We start from the raw sequence: 17,940 nt of genomic DNA on the forward strand, positions 1-17,940 counted from the left end.
AATTCCGGCACCTCGGCGTCTCCGAAAACCGTAAAAGAGTAGTTAGTGGGACGTAAAACAAATAACATCATTATTATTAGAAATAAAGTGTTAAAAATGGAAGGATTCCAAGGTCGGGAGGGAAAGAAAACAGGCTCAAAATGGTCCGAGGAGAGGAAAGGGAGGCGTAGTGAGCAGTTGAAGGAGTATTGGAGGAAGAAGAAGGAACAACAAAGGATGAAGCATTGAAATAGTCACGTGGTCCATAAAAGACCCGAACGGAGATAATAATAATAATAATAATAATAATAATAATAATAATAAGGATATCTTATTCATAAGTTAGAAATAACAGACATGAAAGTAGCAGGAATGATTGCTGGTACAAACAGGTGGGAACAATGGCAGGAGTGTACTCGGAATGAGGAGATAAAGGCTAATTTAGGAATGAACTCGATGGATGAAGCTGTACGCATAAACCGGCTTCGGTGGTGGGGTCATGTGAGGCGTATGGAGGAGGATAGGTTACCTAGGAGAATAATGGACTCTGTTATGGAGGGTAAGAGAAGTAGAGGGAGACCAAGACGACGATGGTTAGACTTGGTTTCTAACGATTTAAAGATAAGAGGTATAGAACTAAATGAGGCCACAACACTAGTTGCAAATCGAGGATTGTGGCGACGTTTAGTAAATTCTCAGAGGCTTGCAGACTGAACGCTGAAAGGCATAACAGTCTATTATGATAATGTATGTAATAATAATAATAACAATAATAATAATAATGATAATAATAATGTTCGTCTCACGTCCCACTAACTACTTTTAGGGTTTTCGGAGCCGACGAGTTGCCGGAATTTAGTCCCGCAGGTGTTCTTTTACGTGCCAGTAAATCTATCGACACGAGGCTGACGTACTTGAGCACCTTTAAATACCACCAGGATCGATCATGCCAAGTTGGAGTCCAAAGGCCAGCGTCTCAACCGTCTGAGCCGTTCAGCCCAGCTCAGCACTAATGTGCATTATGCGTAGTTTTATGGTGGGTGCCCTTCTTGACGCCAACCTCAGTTGAGGAGCTAATGAAAATAAAATGAATGATGATGAATGAAACTGGGAAGGGAAGTTGAAGGAATCGGCTGTCTGCTATGATTGGGAACTGCCCCGGCGTTTGCCTGGAAGCGAAACTGGGAACAACAGGAAAGAATTTCTCAGGACAGCGAGATTCGAACCTACTCGTTTTCTGAATGCAGACCTTAATCCATTACTTGATCGTAAAAGGCGTACATACAATTATATTGAAGAAAAAAATTGTATTTTAAGTAAACTGCCAGATGAGATATTTAAGTAAAATTTGCTGTTTTATTTAATTTTACAGGAAGTCCGCCTCCTTTTCTTAATGGTCAGCATTGAGGCCTGCGGTTCGGAGGGTCCTGGGTTCGATTACCGACCGGGTATGGAGATTTTAACCGCGTTTGATAAATTCTTCTGGCTCGGGGACTTGTTTTTGTCCAAACACTTCCCTCTTCATATTCAGACATCGCACCACACTACCAACCACCACACGAACAGGCAATAGTGGTTACATCCCCTCCATAGGGTTGGTGTCAGGAAGGACATCCGGCCGTAAAACAGGGCCAAATCCACATGTGGCACGTAGTTAGCACCCGCGACCTTACAGGTGTGGAGCAAAAGCGGCAGAAGAAGATTGAATTTAACAGGAAATGAAATATAAGTGTTATTTTGCAAAAACGATACAGTTAATCACAACCTTCAGTGATGCAAGAAAAAGAAATCTCCCTTTGGGCGTGTTCGTGGTTGCACTATTAAATTAGAAAGTTACCGAATGAATTCTGGCTCCAATTGTAACGTCAATTACAGGTTCCGGCTAGTAGAGTCTCTTGACCGTATAATGGAGTGTGTAATTGAATTTTCACATCTCCATATCCAAGTCTACCTACACAGCTGTCTGTCTTATATTAGAAGTTCGCTTGTCAAGCACGACGTTTGATAGCTATTCAGGAACTCTTGTGTAAAAAAATGTCATCTCCGCACTGGCCCCGAACACCCTTCAAAAAGGTGGAAAATAAAATATTGTGATAATTGTAACCACGCCAATGACACTTCTTCTTCTTACAATTACAGGATGCTCATTATCCAAGGATGGTATTACAGTAAGTGAGACTGAATCAAGGTGCAGTAAAGCTAATGCAGCGAGCTCGCAGTTGCGATCAACATTATTCTGTAAGAAGGAAGTCAGCTCACGGACGAAACTATCTTTACACCGATCTGTATTCAGACCAACTTTGCTTTACGGGAATGAAAGCTTAATGAATTCAGTGTATCTTATTCATAAGTTAAAAGTATCAGACATAAAAGTAGCGAAAATGATTGCTGGTACAAACAGGTGGGGAAAATGACAGGAGGGAACTCGAAATGAGGAGATAAAAGATAAGTTTAGAATGAACTGGATGGATAAAGCTGTACGCATAAACCGACTTCAGTGGTGGGGTCATTTGAGGAGGATGGAGGAGGGTAGGTTACGGAGGGTAAGAGAAGTAGAGGGAGACCAAGACGACGATGATTAGACTCGGTTTCTAACGATTTAAAAATTAGAAGTACAAAACTAAACGAGGCCATATAACTAGTTACAAATATAGGACTGTGGCGGCGGTTAGTAAATTCACAATGTCTTGCAGACTGAACGCTACTTCAGAAGTCTCAAAACGATTCCTCCTTGGTTGGTGGCGATCGATAAAGATCTTTTGAAGTATGGAATCTCAGAAACAGACATTCAACTCCGAGCATCACTCAAACACAAACATAGACAGGTGCACCAAGAAGAAGTCCCAGCTCGACTGAAGCATGTCTATTCTCATGCACGGAATGGTCACACAACATTTTTCACCAATTCGGAAAGCTCTTCTCAAGGGTGGAACGTGATAATTTTGTAAATTATGTAAATAACTTTAGAAAAGATGCGAATATTTATATATGTTTTTATGTATATGTGTTTGAGTCATCAGTCCATAGACTGGTTTGATGCAGCTCTCCATGCCACCCTATCCTGTGCTAACCTTTTCATTTCTACGTAACTATTGCATCCTACGTCTGCTCTAATCTGCTTGTCATATTCATACCTTGGCCTACCCCTACCGTTCTTACCCCCTACACTTCCTTCAAAAACCAACTGAACAAGTCCTGGGTGTCTTAAGATGTGTCCTATCATTCTAACTCTTCTTCTCGTCAAATTTAGCCAAATAGATCTCCTCTCACCAATTCGATTCAGTATCTCTTCATTCGTGATTCGATCTATCCATCTCACCTTCAGCATTCTTCTGTAACACCACATTTCAAAAGCTTCTATTCTCTTTCTTTCTGAGCCAGTTATTGTCCATGTTTCACTTCCATACAATGCCACGCTCCACACGAAGGTCTTCAAAAACATCTTTCTAATTCCGATATCAATGTTTGAAGTGAGCAAATTTCTCTTCTTAAGAAAGCTCTTCCTTGCTTGTGCTAGTCTGCATTTTATGTCCTCCTTACTTCTGCCATCGTTAGTTATTTTACTACCCAAGTAACAATATTCATCTACTTCCTTTAAGACTTCATTTCCTAATCTAATATATCCCGCATCACCTGCCTTCGTTCGACTGCACTCCATTACTTTTGTTTTGGACTTACTTATTTTCATCTTGTACTCCTTACCCAAGACTTCATCCATACCATTCAGCAACTTCTCGAGATCTTCTGCAGTCTCAGATAAAATAACAATATCATCGGCAAATCTCAAGGTTTTGATTTCTTCTCCTTGGACTGTGATTCTCTTTCCAAATTTCTCTTTGATTTCCCTTACTGCCTGTTCTATGTAAACATTGAAAAGGAGAGGGGACAAACTGCAGCCTTGCCTCACTCCTTTCTGGATTGCTGCTTCTTTTTCAAAGCCCTCGATTCTTATCACTGCAGACTGATTTTTATACAGATTGTAGATAATTCTTCGTTCTCGGTATCTGATCCTCATCATCTTCAGAATCATAAATAGCTTGGTCCAATCAACATTATCGAATGCCTTTTCTAGATCTACGAATGCCATGTACGTGGGCTTGTCCTTCTTGATTCGATCCTCTAAGATCAGACGTAAAGTCAGGATTGCTTCACGTGTTCCTACATTTCTTCTGAAGCCAAATTGATCTTCTTCCAACTCAGCTTCAACTTGTTTTTCCATTCTTCTGTAAATAATACGTGTTAAAATTTTGCAGGCATGAGATACTAAACTAATGGTGCGGTAGTTTTCACACCTGTCAGCACCGGCTTTCTTGGGAATAGGTATAACAACATTCTTCTGAAAATGGGATGGGACTTCTCCTGTCTCATACATCTTGCACACTAAATGAAATAACCTTGCCATGCTGGTTTCTCCTAAGGCAGTCAGTAATTCAGAGGGAATGTCATCAATTCCAGGTGCCTTGTTCCTATTTAGGTCACTCACAGCTCTGTCAAACTCTGACCTCAAAATTGGGTCTCCCATTTCATCAGCATCAACAGCCTCTTCATGTTCCAGAACCAAATTATCTACATCTTTACCTTGATACAACTGTTGGATATGCTCCTGCCATCTTTCTGCTTTGTCTTCTTTCCCTAGAAGTGGTTTTCCATCTGAGCTCTTAATATTCATACACCTAGATTTCCTTTCTCCAAAGGTTTCCTTGATTTTCCTGTATGCAGCATCTACCTTTCCCAGGATCATACAGCCTTCGACATCCTTGCACTTCTCCTTCAGCCATTCTTCCTTAGCTATCTTGCACTTTCTATCCACTTGATTCTTTAATCGCCTGTATTCTTTTCTGCCCTCTTCATTTCTAGCATTCTTGTATTTTCGTCGTTCATCAATCAGGTCTAGTAACTCCTGAGTTATCCACCGATTCTTAGTTGATCTTTTCTTCCTTCCTAACATTTCTTCAGCAGCCCTATTGACTTCATTTTTCATGACTCCCCACTCTTCCTCTACAGTCTTTCCTTCATCCTTTTCATTTAGTCCTTGTGCAACATGTTCCTTGAAACAATCCCTCACACTCTTTTCTTTCAACTTGTCTAGATCCCATCTTTTTGCATTCTTTCCTTTCTTCAATTTCTTCAACTTCAGATGGCATTTCATGACCAACAAGTTGTGGTCAGAGTCCACGTCTGCTCCTGGGAAAGTTTTGCAATCCAACACCTGGTTTCTGAATCTCTGCCTAATCATAATGAAGTCTATTTGATACCTTCCAGTGTCTCCAGGTCTCGTCCACGTATACAGCCGTCGTTTGTGGTGTTTGAACCAAGTATTGGCAAGGACTAAATTATGATCAGTGCAGAATTCAACCAGCCGAGTTCCTCTTTCGTTCCTTTGTCCCAATCCAAATTCTCCTACTGTACCACCTTCTCTTCCTTGGCCTACCACTGCATTCCAGTCTCCCATCACAATTAGATTCTCGTCACCTTTTACATATTGTATTAAATCTTCTATCTCCTCATATATTCTTTCGATTTCTTCATCATCCGCTGAACTAGTAGGCATATAGACCTGCACTATTGTGGTGGGCACTGGTTTGGTGTCTATCTTGACGACAATAATTCTTTCACTATGCTGGTCGTAGTAGCTTACCCGCTGTCCTATTTTCTTATTCATTATTAAACCAACTCCTGCATTTCCTCTGTTTGATTTTGTGTTGATAATTCGGTAGTCGCCTGACCAAAAATCTTGTTCTTCCTGCCAACGTACTTCACTTATGCCAACTACATCTAACTTTAGCCTATCCATCTCCCTTTTCAGATTCTCTAACCTACCACAACGATTCAAACTTCTAACATTCCACGCTCCGACTCGCAGAATGTCAGTATCCATCTTCCTGATGATCGCCCCCTCTCGTGTAGTCCCCACCCGGAGATCCGAATGGGGGACTAGTTTACCTCCGGAATATTTTACCCGGGAGGAAGCCATCATCAGTACATCATTCATACAGAGAGAGGTGCATGTCCTCGGGAGTTAGTTACGGCTGTAGTTTCCCGTTGCTTTCAGCCGTGTAGCAGTATCAACACAGCTAAGCCATGTTGAGTATTATTACAAGGCCGTATCAGTCAATCATCTAGACTGCGCCCCTTGCAACTACCGAAAGGCTGCTACCCCCCTTTCGATGAACCATTCGTTAGTCTGGTCTCTCAACAGATACCCATCCGATATGGTTGCACCTGCGGCTCGGCTATCTGCATCATTGGGACACGCAAGCCTCCCCACCACAGCAAGGTCACATGGTTCGCAGATATATAGTACTTAATTGCGTATTTAATTAATTTATTTAATTTAATTTTGATTTGTTTTTCTATTATTTCATCTGTAATTGGGACATCCTGTAGGCGATAAATAAATATATTCTATTCTATTCTATTCTATTCTATTCTATTCTATTCTATTCTATTCTATTCTATTCTATTCTATTCTGTCTCCGAAGACCTTAAAAAGTAGTTAGTGGGACGTAAAGCAAATAGCATTATTCTATTCTATTCTATTCTATTCTATTCTATTCTATTCTATTCTATTCTATTCTATTCATTTCTATTCTATGCTATTGTCTATTCTATTCTATTCTATTCTATTCTATTCCATTCTATTCTATGCTATTCTATTCTATGCTATTCTATTTTATTCTATTCTATGATCCCGTAATGATAAAGAGGGGAGTTCCTCAAGGATGTATTATTGGACCTTTATATTTTATTATATTTAAATAAATGATATGAGTAAAGAACTGGAATCAGAGACAATGCTATTTGCGGATTATGTCGCACAGTATAGAGTAATAAATAAGTTATAGGATTGTGAGCGTCTGTGAGATGGACAGCAGACAATGGTATGATGACGGTAAACGGGGTGAAAAGTCAGGTTGTGAGTTTCACCAAGAGGAAAAGTCCTTTCAGTTTTAATTACTGTGTTCATGGGGTGAAATTTCCTTATGGGGATGGCTTTCCGTAGTTTCCCATTTTCACTACTGGCAAGTGGTGAGACTGTACCTTAATCAATGACATGGTCGCTTCCTTCCCACTCCTAGCCCTTTCCTATTCCATCGTCGTCGGTGCGACGTAATGCAAGTAGCAAAAAAATTGCATTTGTAGGAGGGAGGGACTACTGTAATGCCGTAAAAGGCATGGCAACTCCAAGCGGACAGCAAGTTCGTCTCCACGGTGACCGCGGTGGATCCGCCCACGTTTCCACGGCAACCATATCCATATTCCCGTCTGTCCACTCATCCAGGCAGGAAGTAAACGGATCCTCCCTGTGCTAGCTGTCAAAACGCTTCTTTAGATATTAGGACTGTACTGCGTCTGGGTGTTGTAAATTGTGCTACTCATGTACTGCAATAACAATTTCAGGCCTAGCGAGGAAGGCAATGGCAAACTACCTCACTCCTCACCCTGTCTAGTATGTTCCATTATGACAATTCCATTGGATTTTTGCGGTTTCCTTATAGCCGCTGGAGGTGGTGTTTGAGGATCCAACCAGCCTTCGAACTAGTGACCTAACAGACAGACTCTCCATTTACAACACACGTGAACAAAAACACACAAAAAATTGACTGCAATTGCTGCCCTGGCCAATCTGCATCTTCATAATTACGTTATGACTCAACTTCGCTTGGGTGCCAGAGATGACTGTTTCAAAAACAAGTGATAAGGTACCGGGCGAGTTGGCCGTGCGGTTAGGGGAGCGCAGCTGTGAGCTTGCAGCCGGCAGATAGTGGGTTCGAACCCCAATGTCGGCAGCCCTGAAGATGGTTTTCCGTGGTTTACCATTTCCACACCACGGCCACGGCCCCTTCTTCCCCATGACTAGGCCTTTCCTATCCCGCCGTCGCCATAAGACCTACCTGTGTCGGTGCGACGTACAGCATATAGCAAAAAGAAAGAAAGAAAGAAAGAAAGAAAGAAAGAAAGAAAGAAAGAAAGAAAATAAATAAATAAATAAATAAATAAAGAAATAAAGAAATAAAGAAAAGAGATGTGGTAAGGAGTAGAGGGTTTACAAATTATCTAAGTATCAAGGAAAAATGTCAATTTTAACATCTAAGTAGGTCATAATTTGACTATTTGCTATCCAGACTGTAGATTTGTCTCGATGTGGATAACTGCTATGTCGTCGCAGTTCCGAGTTACACATATTTTACCGTACGCTCTGGCCTCCGATTTCACAACAAAATGGTGAATGCGTGTGTCGTTCACTGTTGCGCCATCTGATCTTGAAATCTACTTTGGTAGTCCCTTTGGACGTTCCTATTTTGAAATCAGTTTATATATTTTTGCTTACCATTTAAATTATTGAAGAAAGTCTGATATAAGATCAAATGGATTGTATTGTTACTGATCTAACCAAGCGTTTTGATCGGGTAGATCATGGTAGACTACTAATAAAAATTAGGACAAATGGACTAGACAATAGAATGACCGAATTGGTGACTACATTTCTACAAAATAGAACTCAGAGAATTATCATGGTCACGTAGTGATAGAGAGGGGAGTTCCTCAAGGATGTATCATTGGACCTATATATTTTATTATATTTGAATAAATGATATGAGTAAAGAACTGGAATCAGAGACAATGCTATTTGCGGATTATGTCGCACAGTATAGAGTAATAAATAAGTTGTAGGATTGTGAGCGTCTGTGAGATGGACAGCAGACAATGGTATGATGACGGTAAACGGGGTGAAAAGTCAGGTTGTGAGTTTCACCAAGAGGAAAAGTCCTCTCAGTTTTAATGACTGTGTTCATGGGGGTGAAATTTCCTGTACTGTAAGTACCTAGGTGTTAATATACGGAAAGATCTTTATTGGGGTAATCACAAAAACGGGATTGTAAATAAAGGTTATGCGAGTGTTTAAGGGGGTTGTATTTAGGATGTAATGAAGAGGGCGTAAACGTTACTGGTAAGACCACAATGAGAGTATGGTGCCAGTGCGTGGGACCCACACCAGGACTACTTCATACGAGAACTGGAGAAGATCCAAAGAAAGGCAGAGTGATTTGTTCTGGGTGATTTCCGACAGACGAGTAATGTTTACTAAAATGGTGCAAACTTTGGGCTGGAAAGACTTGGGAGTAAGGAGACGAGCTGCTCGTCTAAGTGGTATGTTCCGAGCTGTCAGTGGAGAGATGGCTTGGAATGACATTAGTAGACGAATAGGCTTGAGTTGAATTTTAAATCGTAGGAAATTACATAACATGAGAATGAACTTGAAATTCAAGAGGACAAATCGGGGGAAAATACTTGTTTAGGGAACAAGGAATTAGGGACTGGAATAAAACACCAAGGCAGACGTTTGATAATTTTTGTCAGTTTCTTTGGTTTCATTTAAGAAAAGACTAGATTAACAAACTATGGGGTACCTGCCACCTGGGCGATAGTGCTAAATACAGGTCGATGGTGACTTTTTGATTTTGTTTATTTATTTATTTATTTATTTATTTATTTATTTATTTATTTATTTATTTATTTATATTGAATACTGAGATTTCGGAAGAAAATCGACATCACCCTTGCACAGCGATTGTTTTTGATCGAAAGGTTTCTGAAGTTAGAAGCTTATTGGGAGCTGTTTTCTTAACGGTACGGCGCAGGAAGAGATGCGCAACACTGTTGGTATGTTACGAGTCCTGACAGCTGAAGAACACAAGTCGGTCGAGTGGCCATTGCCGTCCACTTAACGGCAGCTGCTATTCTCAATACTAGCATGTGTATAAACGTGTTTACAAGAAACTTCCATTTACCAGTTTTGTACTCACATCGTTACAAGTGCAGCCTTCTTTTCATCCCAAGAGAATCTAGAGAGAAAATACGAGTATTAATGCGTATAACGTGTGAGAGATGTGTTCAAACCCCGTTTCAGAGCCTTGATTGACCAGCTGTTCTGTTCAGAATGCCCAGGGTTCAGTTCCCGTTCGACTCTGATTTCAGTCGCAACTGGTTAAATAGCTAATACATCACTCAACAAGGCTCCGTGGCTCAGGCGGCAGCGCACCGGCCTCTCAGCGCTGGGTTCCGTTTTTCAAATCCCGGTCACTCCATGTGAGAGTTATGCTGGACAAAACGGAGGCTGGACAGGTTTTTCTCCGTGTACTCCGGTTTTCTCTGTCATCAATCATTCCAGCAACACTCTCCAATATCATTTCATATCATATGTTAGTTATTAATCATAACACCAGACGAGTGCAACAGGCTTCCGCAGTTGGCACAATTCCTATCCTGACCCGGTCGAATGACTGGAAAACATGCTGAGGATTTTTTCCCATCACACAGGGTTTGATTCAAGAGGCAAGTGACACGGTTCTTATCTGTGGCACAACAGGGGAAGAAGAAGCTAGTGTTAATGTAACTTAGTTTTTTACGTTCCACTAACTGCTTTTGACGCTGAGGTGCCGGAATTTTGTTCCGAAGGAGTCTTTTTAAGTGTCAATAACTCTACCGACACGATGCTGACGTATTTGAGCACCTTCATATATCACCGGACTGAGCCAGGATCGAACCTGCCAAGTTGAGCCATTCAGCCCGGCGGCAGCAGGGACCATCTCGTTGGTGCAGGCAGGCAGTAGCGGCACGTTTTGGAGAAAATATTACATTTTTTTTCGCATTTTAGCCGGCTAAGACTAGGAATTATAGGAATTTATAAAAGCGCTGTTGTCTCATTATCTAATTCTTTCCTTTATTTTATCTAATTATTAACAAAATGATTAGTGGAAATACGCACAAAATGTCGTTCGTCCCGGCTAAGGGATTTGTATAACGCCGGAGCAAGTAGTGGAGATTTTGCATGTGCTGTGAGGAAGGTAGCAGGTATATATAAGGTCATGGATATTGAGGTATGATTAACCTGTTTGCCGCGCGCGTTTGTCAGTCAGGCAGTCTCTTTTTTTTTATTTTTTTTTACTAGTTGCTTCACGCCGCACCGACACAGATAGGTCTTATGGCGACGATGGGACAGGAAAAGGCTAGGAGTGGGAAGGAAGGGGCCGTGGCCTTAATTAAGGTACAGCCCCAGCATTTGCCTGGTGTGAAAATGGGAAACCACGGGAAACCTTTTTTTTTTTGCAATTTACTTTACGTCGCACCAACACAGATAGGTCTTATGGCGACGATGGGACAGGAACGGCCTGGGAATGGGAAGGAAGCGTCCGTGGCCTTAATTAAGGTACAACCCCAGCATTTGCCTGGTGTGAAAATGGGAAATTACGGAAACCCATTTTCAAGGCTGCCGACATTTGGGTTCGAACCTACTATCTCCCGAATACGGGATACTGGCCGCACTTAAGCGACTGCAGCTATCGAGCTCGGTGGCAGTCTCTGTAGTGTCTGTTAGTTTCTTAGTGTGTAGACAAATACTAAATGATTTTAATTTTATAATCACACCATACCTCTATTTAATTGTAATAAATGCGTAGTATTGTTCCTTTGGTGAAAGTTTTATTGTATAGTATTGAATTAAAATCTTTAAAAAAAACTATTATTACCGCACTTAAATTGGTAAACTGTCACCCTTTACCTTGTGATAGTACATATATCACACCCCAGAATTATATGTAGAAGTTAGAGATATTATTGTCAGTATTCGATTTATTATTATTATTATTATTATTATTATTATTATTATTATTATCGGTATTTCATTTGTATGTTTTGTCATTTATATTTATAAGCTGGAAGATATCCACATATGTAGGTATGAGTAATTTGTTTTGCACGAGTGGGAAAACATTGCTTTAATAACTCTGGTAATTTGAATGAGTCGTATGGCTACCCCAGTGTTTGTTGTGATGTACTTGTGTCAGGAAATTCCATTAGTCATGTATATATCCCAGCCTGATGAGATGAGCTTGTTGTTGTACCAGGGAAGTTTGGTGATTCATGTAAAACTCCCGAGAGTTTGTTATTGTCTTGGGAGGAAGAAGTAGTTCAGGGCTTGGTCTTGACTAGAGATCACTCATGATTGGTGGGCAAGCACCAATCCAGACGTATCATCTGAGAGGAGGGGGATGTTGATGTCTATAAAGGTTGATCATACGGCGGCAACCAAGGACATTATGAAAAAGATTGTAAGAGACATTGTGAGAGTGATTGTAAAGGAACGAGAAGGAAGATAACTACAACCAGTGAGACTGTATGAAGGAACGACAACTTGCATACTGTACGGGAAGGAAGTGGTGCTGGTACACGGTACTGGAGTGACACGGCTGCAATGGACTGGACTTCAAACGTTCGTGGAGCGTAGTCTTGTTATGTTCGTGGAAAGTGACTGATTGTGGAGAGTGCTTGCGCATTAAGTATTGTAGCACTTGTGGCGGCCTAGCATTATATGTTGGTGAAAGCTATCTCAGACTTTCCATAAATTTATGTTGAGGATCGACAGACGTGTGTATATATATTTACAACAAGTGTTAAAATATGTGACCACAGTAGTACAAGGTACAGTATCTGTGTGATGTGATAACTGCCGATTATGAGAATCGGTAAGTCGAATTGATATAGAGACAGTGAAGGGTATTTATCTTCATACATGTACATTGTTCATCGGACCATCTACAAATGGTAGCTTAGTTCTCGCTTTCGTTTTCCCACGATTTTCATTATTATTGTTGTTGTTGTTGTAAATATGGAGTCTTCCAGCAATATTTTATGTGTGTATTATATGTATAATGTTGTATGTTGATGAGGTGCTCATGCACGGAATTTGTTAAGAATATAGTTAGCTATTTTAGAATCAGTGTTATTAATGTACCTAGGTGCAGTTCCTACCTAATTAGTCGTTTTCAGGAGGTTAGGTAAGGCCTGCAGCAGATGTACCAGTACGCAGCATTATGTATACGCCCTGGGATATACAGTTTATCATGCTCCAGTATTTGGGAGATAGTGGGTTCGAACCTCACTGTCGGCAGCCCTGAAGATGGTTTTCCGTGGTTTCCTATTTTCACACCAGGCAAATGCTGGGGCTGTACCTTAATTAAGGCGACGGCCGCTCCCTTCCCAGTCCCAGCCCTTTCCTGTCCCATCGTCGCGACGTAAAGCTAATAACAAAGAAAGAAAGAAAAGAGCCGAGAGACCGCCCGTGTTAACGCACTACGGCTATTGAGCAGAGCTCTGCATTCGGGAGCAAAGTGAGTTCGAACCCCCGCCCCAGTTTTTCACTTCCAGGCTAATGCCGCGACAGTTCATAGGCCACAGCCGATTTCTTCCACGTCTTTACCTAGTTTCATTCACAATAATTCCCTTCATCTTCGTTAGTTCCTCAACTGAGTATGGAGTCAGGAAGGGCATCCGGCCGTAAAAATCATTCTATATAATTTCTTCTCGCCTCATCCCCCATTCGCCTCCATGGCTCTATGTCTGCGGAGAGAGGAGAATGAACGCTCAGCAGTAGAAGTAGACATTAATTTCAAAAATTTAAAACTTAGTACTACATTTAATTACCATTGGATTTGGTGAATTGTGGGATAGACAGCGCAAGTGTCTGCGCGGTTTGAGTCACCTAGCTATCTGCTTGAATTCGGGAGATAGTGAGTTCAATCTCCCCTCTGTCGGCAGGCCTGGACTTGGTTTTCCGTGGTTTCATATTTTCACACCAGGAAAATCATGGGGCTGTACTTTAATTTGCTGATTATATTGTCATACTAGCAGAAAGTTTAAGCAAATGGAACCTCAAAATTAATGCAAGGAAAACAAAAACCATGACAATATGTAAATCCAAGAAAACACCTATAACACACTTCAAAATTGGCCCTAATGGAATTGAACAAGTGAAACAGTTCTGCTACCTAGGAACCCCAATCACGAGTGATAATCGGGGCATATTAGAAGTCACAAAAAGGTTAGCAATGGCAAAGAGAGCCTTCCAAAATAAAAAGCATCTGCTGGCTAACTAACATATAGATTTTCAAACTCGGAAAAAAACCTTTGTATGGAGCGTGGTTCTAGACCAGGGATGGCGAACCTTTTCCAACTAGTGTGCCATTTTAAGTCTGGATTATTATTCTCAACTGTTTACTGTGCCACTTGTTATTTTCGTTTGTAATGGATACAACCTCCACCCCTACTCACCACCGACTTCCATCCCTAATTCCAAATTGTGTTTCATAATATGATATTACATATATATATATATATTGTAAAATACCAAATACATGTGATTGCATGTTTCATGGTCGTGTTTTGCGAATACCACAAAAATACTTAGTAGCTTTGTCATTTATGTTAGGTTCATAACCTGTCTTCACAACGTTCACTGTAGAAAATGTCTGCTTGCAGGCGTATGATGACCCAAAAAAAGTAAGTAGCGCTGTAGCAAGTTTCTTCATGGCCGAAAACTTTTGTGGGAGACTGTTCTACTGTTCAAGTATGAAGTTCTCCGGCTTCTGGAGAGAGTATTCGCCATCCACAGCACACCCGATTTTCACGAATGCTTCATCAAGTTGTACGAAATTTTCACCCATACATGCTTTTTTAAAATTCATTCAACTCTATTTCTAAACTGCCAATATCTAATCACTCAAAAAAAAAACCTCATTTGTGCAATATGAGGTTTGGAAATAAAGTGCGATACTTTCTCCATATCTCAATATTGGGATCATTTCTTGGCAACTATTTGTCTTACAAAATCCACAACAAAAAACAGTTACTCACTAAGAAAAACTACGCGATGCTGGCAACCACACACAAGCCAAATTTCACTAATTCACTTGATATGGGTGAGCGAATGGCTCGTCGGCTGCATCTGACATTTATTTCACTTGACTTCCGGACCTGTGGGTGTTGTAGTGTTGCCATAATGCACGTTCGAATGGAACTAGAATTTAGATATTCGGTATTTATTTCTTAAACCTGAAACACTATGACTATACGATGGATGAGATATGTATAGTCTAGAGTACAAAACGTACATAAAAATGTTAAGATGGTCATGTGGTGTGCCACCGAAATCGTGTTCGCGTGTCACCTAATGACACGCGTGGCATAGGTTCGCCATCCCTGTTCTAGACGGTTGCGAAAGCTGGACATAGGAGAGCAGGAAAAGAAAAGACTAGAGGCAACTGAAATGTGGATCTGGAGGAGAATTCAGATGATAAGTTGTACTGAAATGAAGAGTAATACCGAAGTCTTTAGAGAGATAGGACTGAAACAGAGTCTGGTAACTGAAATGGGAAAAATGTAAATAAAATTTATTGGTCACATTCTGTGGCATGAAGAGTTCCTTTGTAACATCATTGAAGGAAGAATTGCCGGAAAAAGAGGAAGAGGACGACCCAGAGCAGGGATGGCGAACCTATGCCACGCGTGTCACTAGATGACACGCGAACACAATTTTGGTGGCACACCACATGCACATATTAACGTTTTTATGTACGTCCTATACTACAGACTATACATATCTCATGCATGGTATAGTTATAGTGTTTCAGGTTTAAGAAATGAATGCCGAAAATCTAAATTCTAGTTCCACTCAGACATGCATTATGGCAACACTTAACACTGATAGTTCCGGGAGTCAAGTGAGATAAATGTCAGATGCGTCCGACGAACAATTCACTCAGCCACATCAGTCAATTAGCGAAGTTTAGCTTGTGCGTGGTTGGCAACATCGCGTAATTATTCGTAATGTGTAACTGTTTATTGTTTCGAATTTTTTAAGACAAATTAGAGGCGGCAAACTATCGATAGTAATCGCCATCGATATTTTCCGATATTATGAGCTCTACTATCGATAGTAGCGGTGTAGGGAGCAACGCGTCCGCCTGTCACCCGGTGGCCCGGGTTCGATTCCCGGCTGGGTCAGGGGTGTTTAATTGTAAATGCTTAATATCCCTGGCCTGGGGACTGGGTGTTTGTGTCGTCCTTAACGTTCCTTTCCTCACATTCAACACTCTACACTTGCTCCATTCCGATTACACGCAGGTTCATATCATATAGTGCAAGTAGGGGCAAAATATCTCTATAGGCCGACGCCCCGAACGAACAGCATTTAAAAAAATCGGTAGTTTTAAAAAAGTGGAACGAATCATACCATTATGACTGAAAAAAGAACATTTATTGAACACAATCTACAAAAAATCATTTCATAGCACAATTTCATGCCATGTAATTTCTGAAATTAAAATCGGAATCACTCATAAATCTCTTCAGTGGCACTTCCGAGATATTCTCGGGCTGCTCGCGCTTGCCCATAACGTGGCGGCGTGGCCGCCCGAGAAATTCTTGTTCAGCTGCAGTGTTCATTTTGCGAACGCCTGACATTTTCTTGGGTATTGTAATATCTTTGGAAAAATGTTTTACAGCATTCTCAACAGCTGCCAGGAGAGATTTCAATTGTTTTCATTAAGTCTTTGACCTAAAATCTTTTCTCGCCAACATATAAATCTGATTTTTCGTCCCGTATCGGCACCAACTCAACTAAGGTTAGGTTGAATGGAGAATCCCACCTTCCAAAATGCTAAATAAGTCTTTCTGGCGGCACTGAAGTCGCAGGTACACAGAGATACTTAAATGCACACCTTTGAATTGGAACAAACTCCTCACCAGTTAATTGCAAACTGCGGTACAATTTCTGTTAGGGTATAAAATAAGCCAATGAGGGAAAAAAACTATCGTTGACTATCGATAGTAGGCAACTGACTATCGATATCATACGATAGTGGTCGGTATCGATAACTATCGATAGCACTATCGATAGTTTTCCATCTCTAAAACAAATAAATAGTTGCCAAGAGATTATTCCAACTTCGAGATTTGGAGAAACTGTCGCACTTTATTTCAAAACCTCATTTTGCACAAATGATTTATATCAAGATCAATTTTTGAGTGGTTAGATATTGACAGTTTATAAATGGAGTTGACTGAATTTCAAGAAAGCTGTACATCGGTGAACAAATTCCTACAACTTGGTGAAGAATTGGCGAAAATCGAGTATGCTGTTGATGGTGAATATTCTTTCCAGAAGCCAGAGAACTTGAACAGCGTAACAGCCTCCCACAAATGTTTTCGGCCATGAAGAAACTTGCTACAGCATTAGTTACTTTGTTTGAGTCATCATACGCCTGCGAAAAGCTATTTTATGCAATGAACATTGTGAAGTCAACTGTTAGAAACCGTCTTAGTTCAGACCTAAGTGCTTCTTGTGTGTTATCGAAGACAACAAGTTAAGAACCTAACATAAATGACATGGTTACTGAGATTCAACAACAAGTTTCACACTAAAGTTGAGAACGATATTTCACCTAAAGTCCTTCGGCAATATTAGTATTGTTGATTTCTATACCCAATAATACTCAATGACGAAGTGTGTTACAATAGGTGCTTATTATATTTAAACAAAAATAAAGTTAGGTATTCTAAACATTACATATTAAAAATTTATCTTTGTGGTACCGGTATTGGCCAAATACGACCACGGAGCATGCAATGAAATGCATGCTATTATTTTACGGTGTATATGTAATAACATATTATAAAACATAATTTGGAATTAGGGATGGAAGTCGGGGGTGGGTTAGGGGGTGGGGTGGTTGTAGCCATTCCAAAGGAAAATAACAAGTGGCACAGTACACAGTTCAGAAATATAAATCAGACTTAAAATGGCACACCAGTTGGAAAAGGTTCGCCATCCCTGACCCAGAGTGTCTTACTTCAAGAACCTGCTTCATAGAATGAACTGCAAGACCTACGCCAAGTTGAAAAGACTGGCTCAAGATAGACATCTATGGCTGCGGCGACGTGGCTTAGCCTTTAGAATATGATCACGGTACCTTAATTAAGGCCACGGTCGCTTCCTTCCCACCACTCGTAGCCCTTTCCTGCCCCATCGTCGCCATAAAACCTATCTGAGTTGGCGCGTAAAGATCTCACTTTCCCCTTTGCGAAAATCAAATGATCATACTCGCATGTCTCTCGGACATG

Source organism: Anabrus simplex, chromosome 3 (assembly GCF_040414725.1).
Source record: "Anabrus simplex isolate iqAnaSimp1 chromosome 3, ASM4041472v1, whole genome shotgun sequence".
In the NCBI taxonomy this organism is placed as follows: domain Eukaryota; kingdom Metazoa; phylum Arthropoda; class Insecta; order Orthoptera; family Tettigoniidae; genus Anabrus; species Anabrus simplex.